Consider the following 10,397-nt stretch of genomic DNA (forward strand, 5'->3'; position numbering starts at 1 on the left):
CATTACTACGTGATCCAAACCAGAAAAAACCCAGGATACGTTCATCAAGTATGTGAAGAATGCGAAAGTATGTGTCTGATGAGGGAAAATCCCAGGCCTAACTTAGACCTAACATGCGTTATCCTCTAAAATAACGATCGCAACTGGGTTTCATTTACTGTTTCAGTGTGGTACCACATTACTACGTGATCCAATCCAGAAAAAGCCCTGGATCTAGCCATCAAGTATGAGAAATATGCGAAAGTAGGAGCCTGTTGAGGGCAAATCCTAGACCTAATCCAGACCTAACATGCGTTATCCTCTAAAATATTTGTCAAGACCAGGTTTAATTGAATGTTTCAGTGTGGTACCACATTACTACGTGATCCAAACCTGAAAAAACCCAGGATCCGTTCAACAAGTATGTGAAGAATGCGAAAGTATGTTTCTGATGAGGGAAAATCCCAGGCCTAACCTAGACCTAACATGCGTTACCCTCAAAAATATTGATAGAAACCAGGTTTAATCGACTATTTCAGTGTGGTATCACATTACTACGTGATCCAAACCAGAAAAAGCCCAGAATCTGGCCATCAACTATGAGAAATATGCGAAAGTACGAGCCTGATGAGAGCAAATCCCAGACCTAACCAAGACCTAACATGCGTTATTCTCTAAAATATTGATCGAAACCAGGTTTAATGGACTGTTTCAGTGTGATACCACATTACTACGTGATCCAAACCAGAAAAAACCCAGGAGCCGTTCAACAAGTATGTGAAGAATGCGAAAGTATGAGTCTGATGAGGGAAAATCCCAGACCTAACCTAGACCTAACATGAGTTATTCTCTAAAATATTGATCGAAACGAGGTTTAATGGACTGTTTCAGTGTGCTATCACATTACTACGTGATCCAAACCGGAAAAAACCCACGATCCGTTCAACATGTATGTGAAGAATGCGAAAGTATGTGTCTGATGAGGACAAATCCCAGGCCTAACCTAGACAGAACATGCGTTATCCTCTAAAATATTGATCGAAACCAGGTTTAATGGACTGTTTCAGTGTGCTACCACATTACTACGTGATCCAAACCAGAAAAAACCCAGGATCCGTTCAACAAGTATGTGAAGAATGCGAAAGTATGTGTCTGATGAGGGCAAATCACAGGCCTAACCTAGACATAACATGCGTTATCCTCTAATATATTGATCGAAACCAGGTTTAATGGACTGTTTCAGTGTGCTACCACATTACTACGTGATCCAAACCAGAAAAAACCCAGGATACGTTCAACAAGTATGTGAAGAATGCGAAAGTATGAGCCTGACGAGGGCAAATCCCAGACCTATCGCAGACATAACTAGCGCTATCATCTTAGATATTGATCGAAACCAGGTTTAATGGACTGTTTCAGTGTGCTACCACATTACTACGTGATCCAATCTAGAAAAGGCACAGAATCTGGCCATCAAGTATGAGAAATTTGCGAAAGTACGAGCCTGATAAGAGCAAATCCCAGACCTAACCTAGGCCTAACATGAGTTATTCTCAAAAATATTCATCGAATGCAGGTTTAATCGACAGTTTCAGTGTGGTGCCACATTACTACGTGATCCAAACCAGAAAAAACCCAGGATACGTTCATCAAGTATGTGAAGAATGCGAAAGTATGTGTCTGATGAGGGAAAATCCCTGGCCTAACTTAGACAGAACATGCGTTATCCTCTAAAATAACGATCGCAACTGGGTTTCATTTACTGTTTCAGTGTGGTACCACATTACTACGTGATCCAATCCAGAAAAAGCCCTGGATCTAGCCATCAAGTATGAGAAATATGCGAAAGTAGGAGCCTGATGAGGGCGAATCCTAGACCTAACCCAGACCTAACATGCGTTATCCTCTAAAATATTTATCAAGACCAGGTTTAATTGAATGTTTCAATGTGGTACCACATTACTACGTGATCCAAACCTGAAAAAACCCAGGATCCGTTCAACAAGTATGTGAAGAATGCGAAAGTATGTTTCTGATGAGGGAAAATCCCAGGCCTAACCTAGACCTAACATGCGTTACCCTCAAAAATATTGATAGAAACCAGGTTTAATCGACTATTTCAGTGTGGTACCACATTACTACGTGATCCAAACCAGAAAAAGCCCAGAATCTGGCCATCAACTATGAGAAATATGCGAAAGTACGAGCCTGATGAGAGCAAATCCCAGACCTAACCAAGACCTAACATGCGTTATTCTCTAAAATATTCATCGAAACCAGGTCTAATGGACTGTTTCAGTGTGATACCACATTACTACGTGATCCAAACCAGAAAAAACCCAGGATCCGTCCAACAAGTATGTGAAGAATGCGAAAGTATGAGTCTGATGAAGGAAAATCACAGACCTAACCTAGACCTAACATGAGTTATTCTCTAAAATATTGACCGAAACCAGGTTTAATGGACTGTTTCAGTGTGCTACCACATTACTACGTGATTCAAACCAGAAAAAACCCAGGATCTAGCCATCAAGTATGAGAAATATGCGAAAGTAGGAGCCTGATGAGGGCAAATCCTAGACCTAACCCAGACCTAACATGCGTTATCCTCTAAAATATTTATCAAGACCAGGTTTAATTGAATGTTTCAGTGTGGTACCACATTACTACGTGATCCAAACCTGAAAAAACCCAGGATCCGTTCAACAAGTATGTGAAGAATGCGAAAGTATGTTTCTGATGAGGGAAAATCCCAGGCCTAACCTAGACCTAACATGCGTTACCCTCAAAAATATTGATAGAAACCAGGTTTAATCGACTATTTCAGTGTGGTACCACATTACTACGTGATCCAAACCAGAAAAAACCCAGGATCCGTTCAACAAGTATGTGAAGAATGCGAAAGTATGTGTCTGATGAGGGCAAATCACAGGCCTAACCTAGACATAACATGCGTTATCCCCTAATATATTGATCAAAACCAGGTTTAATGGACTGTTTCAGTGTAGTACCACGTTACTACGGGATCCAAACCAGAAAAAGCACAGAATCAGGCCATCAAGTATGAGAAATTTGCGAAAGTACGAGCCTGATGAGAGCAAATCCCAGACCTAACCTAGACCTAACATGAGTTATTCTCAAAAATATTGATCGACAGCAGGTTTAATCGACAGTTTCAGTGTGGTACCACATTACTACGTGATCCAAACCAGAAAAAACCCAGGATACGTTCAACAAGTATGTGAAGAATGCGAAAGTATGAGCCTGACGAGGGCAAATCCCAGACCTATCCCAGACATAACTAGCGTTATCATCTTAGATATTGATCGAAACCAGGTTTAATGGACTGTTTCAGTGTGCTACCACATTACTACGTGATCCAATCCAGAAAAGGCACAGAATCTGGTCATCAAGTATGAGAAATTTGCGAAAGTACGAGCCTGATAAGAGCAAATCCCAGACCTAACCTAGACCTAACATGAGTTATTCTCAAAAATATTCATCGAAAGCAGGTTTAATCGACAGTTTCAGTGTGGTACCACATTACTACGTGATCCAAACCAGAAAAAACCCAGGATCCGTTCATCAAGTATGTGAAGAATGCGAAAGTATGTGTCTGATGAGGGAAAATCCCAGGCCTAACTTAGACCTAACATGCGTTATCCTCTAAAATAACGATCGCAACTGGGTTTCATTTACTGTTTCAGTGTGGTACCACATTACTACGTGATCCAATCCAGAAAAAGCCCTGGATCTAGCCATCAAGTATGAGAAATATGCGAAAGTAGGAGCCTGATGAGGGCAAATCCTAGACCTAATCCAGACATAACATGCGTTATCCTCTAAAATATTTGTCAAGACCAGGTTTAGTTGAATGTTTCAGTGTGGTACCACATTACTACGTGATCCAAACCTGAAAAAACCCAGGATCCGTTCAACAAGTATGTGAAGAATGCGAAAGTATGTTTCTGATGAGGGAAAATCCCAGGCCTAACCTAGACCTAACATGCGTTACCCTCAAAAATATTGATAGAAACCAGGTTTAATCGACTATTTCAGTGTGGTATCACATTACTACGTGATCCAAACCAGAAAAAGCCCAGAATCTGGCCATCAACTATGAGAAATATGCGAAAGTACGAGCCTGATGAGAGCAAATCCCAGACCTAACCAAGACCTAACATGCGTTATTCTCTAAAATATTGATCGAAACCAGGTTTAATGGACTGTTTCAGTGTGATACCACATTACTACGTGATCCAAACCAGAAAAAACCCAGGAGCCGTTCAACAAGTATGTGAAGAATGCGAAAGTATGAGTCTGATGAAGGAAAATCCCAGACCTAACCTAGACCTAACATGAGTTATTCTCTAAAATATTGATCGAAACGAGGTTTAATGGACTGTTTCAGTGTGCTATCACATTACTACGTGATCCAAACCGGAAAAAACCCACGATCCGTTCAACAAGTATGTGAAGAATGCGAAAGTATGTGTCTGATGAGGACAAATCCCAGGCCTAACCTAGACAGAACATGCGTTATCCTCTAAAATATTGATCGAAACCAGGTTTAATGGACTGTTTCAGTGTGCTACCACATTACTACGTGATCCAAACCAGAAAAAACCCAGGATCCGTTCAACAAGTATGTGAAGAATGCGAAAGTATGTGTCTGATGAGGGCAAATCACAGGCCTAACCTAGACATAACATGCGTTATCCTCTAATATATTGATCGAAACCAGGTTTAATGGACTGTTTCAGTGTAGTACCACGTTACTACGGGATCCAAACCAGAAAAAGCACAGAATCAGGCCATCAAGTATGAGAAATTTGCGAAAGTACGAGCCTGATGAGAGCAAATCCCAGACCTAACCTAGACCTAACATGAGTTATTCTCAAAAATATTGATCGAAAGCAGGTTTAATCGACAGTTTCAGTGTGGTACCACATTACTACGCGATCTAAACCAGAAAAAACCCAGGATCCGTTCAACAAGTATGCGTAGAATGCGAAAGTATGTGTCTGATGAGGGAAGATCCCAGGCCTAACCTAGACAGAACATGCGTTATCCTCTAAAATATTGATCGAAACCAGGTTTAATGGACTGTTTCAGTGTGCTACCACATTACTACGTGATCCAAACCAGAAAAAACCCAGGGTCCGTTCAACAAGTATGTGAAGAATTCGAAAGTATGTGTCTGATGAGGGCAAATCACAGGCCTAACCTAGACATAACATGCGTTATCCTCTAATATATTGATCGAAACCAGGTTTAATGGACTGTTTCAGTGTAGTACCACGTTACTACGGGATCCAAACCAGAAAAAGCACAGAATCAGGCCATCAAGTATGAGAAATTTGCGAAAGTACGAGCCTGATGAGAGCAAATCCCAGACCTAACCTAGACCTAACATGAGTTATTCTCAAAAATATTGATCGAAAGCAGGTTTAATCGACAGTTTCAGTGTGGTACCACATTACTACGCGATCCAAACCAGAAAAAACCCAGGATCCGTTCAACAAGTATGTGTAGAATGCGAAAGTATGTGTCTGATGAGGGAAGATCCCAGGCCTAACCTAGACAGAACATGCGTTATCCTCTAAAATATTGATCGAAACCAGGTTTAATGGACTGTTTCAGTGTGCTACCACATTACTACGTGATCCAAACCAGAAAAAACCCAGGGTCCGTTCAACAAGTATGTGAAGAATTCGAAAGTATGTGTCTGATGAGGGCAGATCACAGGCCTAACCTAGACATAACATGCGTTATCCTCTAATATATTGATCGAAACCAGGTTTAATGGACTGTTTCAGTGTGGTACCACATTACTACGGGATCCAAACCAGAAAAAGCACAGAATCAGGCCATCAAGTATGAGAAATTTGCGAAAGTACGAGCCTGATGAGAGCAAATCCCAGACCTAACCTAGACCTAACATGAGTTATTCTCAAAAATATTGATCGATAGCAGGTTTAATCGACAGTTTCAGTGTGGTACCACATTACTACGTGATCCAAATAAGAAAAAACCCAGGATACGTTCAACAAGTATGTGAAGAATGCGAAAGTATGTTTCTGATGAGGGAAAATCCCAGGCCTAACCTAGACCTAACATGCGTTACCCTCAAAAATATTGATAGAAACCAGGTTTAATCGACTATTTCAGTGTGGTACCACATTACTACGTGATCCAAACCAGAAAAAGCCCAGAATCTGGCCATCAACTATGAGAAATATGCGAAAGTACGAGCCTGATGAGAGCAAATCCCAGACCTAACCAAGACCTAACATGCGTTATTCTCTAAAATATTGATCGAAACCAGGTCTAATGGACTGTTTCAGTGTGCTACCACATTACTACGTGATTCAAACCAGAAAAAACCCAGGATCTAGCCATCAAGTATGAGAAATATGCGAAAGTAGGAGCCTGATGAGGGCAAATCCTAGACCTAACCCAGACCTAACATGCGTTATCCTCTAAAATATTTATCAAGACCAGGTTTAATTGAATGTTTCAGTGTGGTACCACATTACTACGTGATCCAAACCAGAAAAAACCCAGGATACGTTCAACAAGTATGTGAAGAATGCGAAAGTATGAGCCTGACGAGGGCAAATCCCAGACCTATCCCAGACATAACTAGCGTTATCATCTTAGATATTGATCGAAACCAGGTTTAATGGACTGTTTCAGTGTGCTACCACATTACTACGTGATCCAATCCAGAAAAGGCACAGAATCTGGCCATCAAGTATGAGAAATTTGCGAAAGTACGAGCCTGATAAGAGCAAATCCCAGACCTAACCTAGACCTAACATGAGTTATTCTCAAAAATATTCATCGAAAGCAGGTTTAATCGACAGTTTCAGTGTGGTACCACATTACTACGTGATCGAAACCAGAAAAAACCCAGGATCCGTTCATCAAGTTTGTGAAGAATGCGAAAGTATGTGTCTGATGAGGGAAAATCCCAGGCCTAACTTAGACCTAACATGCGTTATCCTCTAAAATAACGATCGCAACTGGGTTTCATTTACTGTTTCAGTGTGGTACCACATAACTACGTGATCCAATCCAGAAAAAGCCCTGGATCTAGCCATCAAGTATGAGAAATATGCGAAAGTAGGAGCCTGATGAGGGCAAATCCTAGTCCTAACCCAGACCTAACATGCGTTATCCTCTAAAATATTTATCAAGACCAGGTTTGATTGAATGTTTCAGTGTGGTACCACATTACTACGTGATCCAAACCTGAAAAAACCCAGGATCCGTTCAACAAGTATGTGAAGAATGCGAAAGTATGTTTCTGATGAGGGAAAATCCCAGGCCTAACCTAGACCTAACATGCGTTTCCCTCAAAAATATTGATAGAAACCAGGTTTAATCGACTATTTCAGTGTGGTACCACATTACTACGTGATCCAAACCAGAAAAAGCCCAGAATCTGGCCATCAACTATGAGAAATATGCGAAAGTACGAGCCTGATGAGAGCAAATCCCAGACCTAACCAAGACCTAACATGCGTTATTCTCTAAAATATTGATCGAAACCAGGTTTAATGGACTGTTTCAGTGTGATACCACATTACTACGTGATCCAAACCAGAAAAAACCCAGGATCCGTTCAACAAGTATGTGAAGAATGCGAAAGTATGAGTCTGATGAAGGAAAATCCCAGACCTAACCTAGACTTCACATGAGTTATTCTATAAAATATTGATCGAAACCAGGTTTAATGGACTGTTTCAGTGTGCTACCACATTACTACGTGATTCAAACCAGAAAAAACACAGGATCTAGCCATCAAGTATGAGAAATATGCGAAAGTAGGAGCCTGATGAGGGCAAATCCTAGACCTAACCCAGACCTAACATGCGTTATCCTCTAAAATATTTATCAAGACCAGGTTTAATTGAATGTTTCAGTGTGGTACCACATTACTACGTGATCCAAAACTGAAAAAACCCAGGATCCGTTCAACAAGTATGTGAAGAATGCGAAAGTATGTTTCTGATGAGGGAAAATCCCAGGCCAAACCTAGACCTAACATGCGTTACCCTCAAAAATATTGATAGAAACCAGGTTTAATCGACTATTTCAGTGTGGTACCGCATTACTACGTGATCCAAACCAGAAAAAGCCCAGAATCTGGCCATCAACTATGAGAAATATGCGAAAGTATGTGACTGATGAGGGCAAATCACAGGCCTAACCTAGACATAACATGCGTTATCCTCTAATATATTGATCGAAACCAGGTTTAATGGACTGTTTCAGTGTAGTACCACGTTACTACGGGATCCAAACCAGAAAAAGCACAGAATCAGGCCATCAAGTATGAGAAATTTGCGAAAGTACGAGCCTGATGAGAGCAAATCCCAGACCTAACCTAGACCTAACATGAGTTATTCTCAAAAATATTGATCGAAAGCAGGTTTAATCGACAGTTTCAGTGTGGTACCACATTACTACGTGATCCAAACCAGAAAAAACCCAGGATCCGTTCAACAAGTATGTGAAGAATGCGAAAGTATGTGTCTGATGAGGGAAGATCCCAGGCCTTACCTAGACAGAACATGCGTTATCCTCTAAAATATTGATCGAAACCAGGTTTAATGGACTGTTTCAGTGTGGTACCACATTACTACGGGATCCAAACCAGAAAAAGCACAGAATCAGGCCATCAAGTATGAGAAATTTGCGAAAGTACGAGCCTGATGAGAGCAAATCCCAGACCTAACCTAGACCTAACATGAGTTATTCTCAAAAATATTGATCGAAAGCAGGTTTAATCGACAGTTTCAGTGTGGTACCACATTACTACGCGATCTAAACCAGAAAAAACCCAGGATCCGTTCAACAAGTATGTGTAGAATGCGAAAGTATGTGTCTGATGAGGGAAGATCCCAGGCCTAACCTAGACAGAACATGCGTTATCCTCTAAAATATTGATCGAAACCAGGTTTAATGGACTGTTTCAGTGTGCTACCACATTACTACGTGATCCAAACCAGAAAAAACCCAGGGTCCGTTCAGCAAGTATGTGAAGAATGCGAAAGTATGTGTCTGATGAAGGCAAATCACAGGCCTAACCTAGACATAACATGCGTTATCCTCTAATATATTGATCGAAACCAGGTTTAATGGACTGTTTCAGTGTGCTACCACATTACTATGTGATCCAATCCAGAAAAGGCACAGAATCTGGCCATCAAGTATGAGAAATTTGCGAAAGTACGAGCCTGATAAGAGCAAATCCCAGACCTAACCTAGACCTAACATGAGTTATTCTCAAAAATATTCATCGAAAGCAGGTTTAATCGACAGTTTCAGTGTGGTGCCACATTACTACGTGATCCAAACCAGAAAAAACCCAGGATACGTTCATCAAGTATGTGAAGAATGCGAAAGTATATGTCTGATGAGGGAAAATCCCAGGCCTAACTTAGACCTAACATGCGTTATCCTCTAAAATAACGATCGCAACTGGGTTTCATTTACTGTTTCAGTGTGGTACCACATTACTACGTGATCCAATCCAGAAAAAGCCCTGGATCTAGCCATCAAGTATGAGAAATATGCGAAAGTAGGAGCCTGATGAGGGCAAATCCTAGACCTAACCCAGACCTAACATGCGTTACCCTCAAAAATATTGATAGAAACCAGGTTTAATGGACTGTTTCAGTGTGCTACCACATTACTACGTGATCCAAACCAGAAAAAACCCAGGGTCCGTTCAGCAAGTATGTGAAGAATGCGAAAGTATGTGTCTGATGAGGGCAAATCACAGGCCTAACCTAGACATAACATGCGTTATCCTCTAATATATTGATCGAAACCAGGTTTAATGGACTGTTTCAGTGTGGTACCACATTACTACGGGATCCAAACCAGAAAAAGCACAGAATCAGGCCATCAAGTATGAGAAATTTGCGAAAGTACGAGCCTGATGAGTGCAAATCCCAGACCTAACCTAGACCTAACATGAGTTATTCTCAAAAATATTGATCGAAAGCAGGTTTAATCGACAGTTTCAGTATGGTACCACATTACTACGTGATCCAAACCAGAAAAAACCCAGGATACGTTCAACAAGTATGTGAAGAATGCGAAAGTATGAGCCTGACGAGGGCAAATCCCAGACCTATCCCAGACATAACTAGCGTTATCATCTTAGATATTGATAGAAACCAGGTTTAATGGACTGTTTCAGTGTGCTACCACATTACTACGTGATCCAATCCAGAAAAGGCACATAATCTGGCCATCAAGTATGAGAAATTTGCGACAGTACGAGCCTGATAAGAGCAAATCCCAGACCTAACCTAGACCTAACATGAGTTATTCTCAAAAATATTCATCGAAAGCGGGTTTAATCGACAGTTTCATTGTGGTGCCACATTACTACGTGA

This window comes from Colletes latitarsis, unplaced genomic scaffold (genome assembly GCF_051014445.1).
Source record: "Colletes latitarsis isolate SP2378_abdomen unplaced genomic scaffold, iyColLati1 scaffold0007, whole genome shotgun sequence".
Classification (NCBI taxonomy): Eukaryota; Metazoa; Arthropoda; class Insecta; order Hymenoptera; family Colletidae; genus Colletes; species Colletes latitarsis.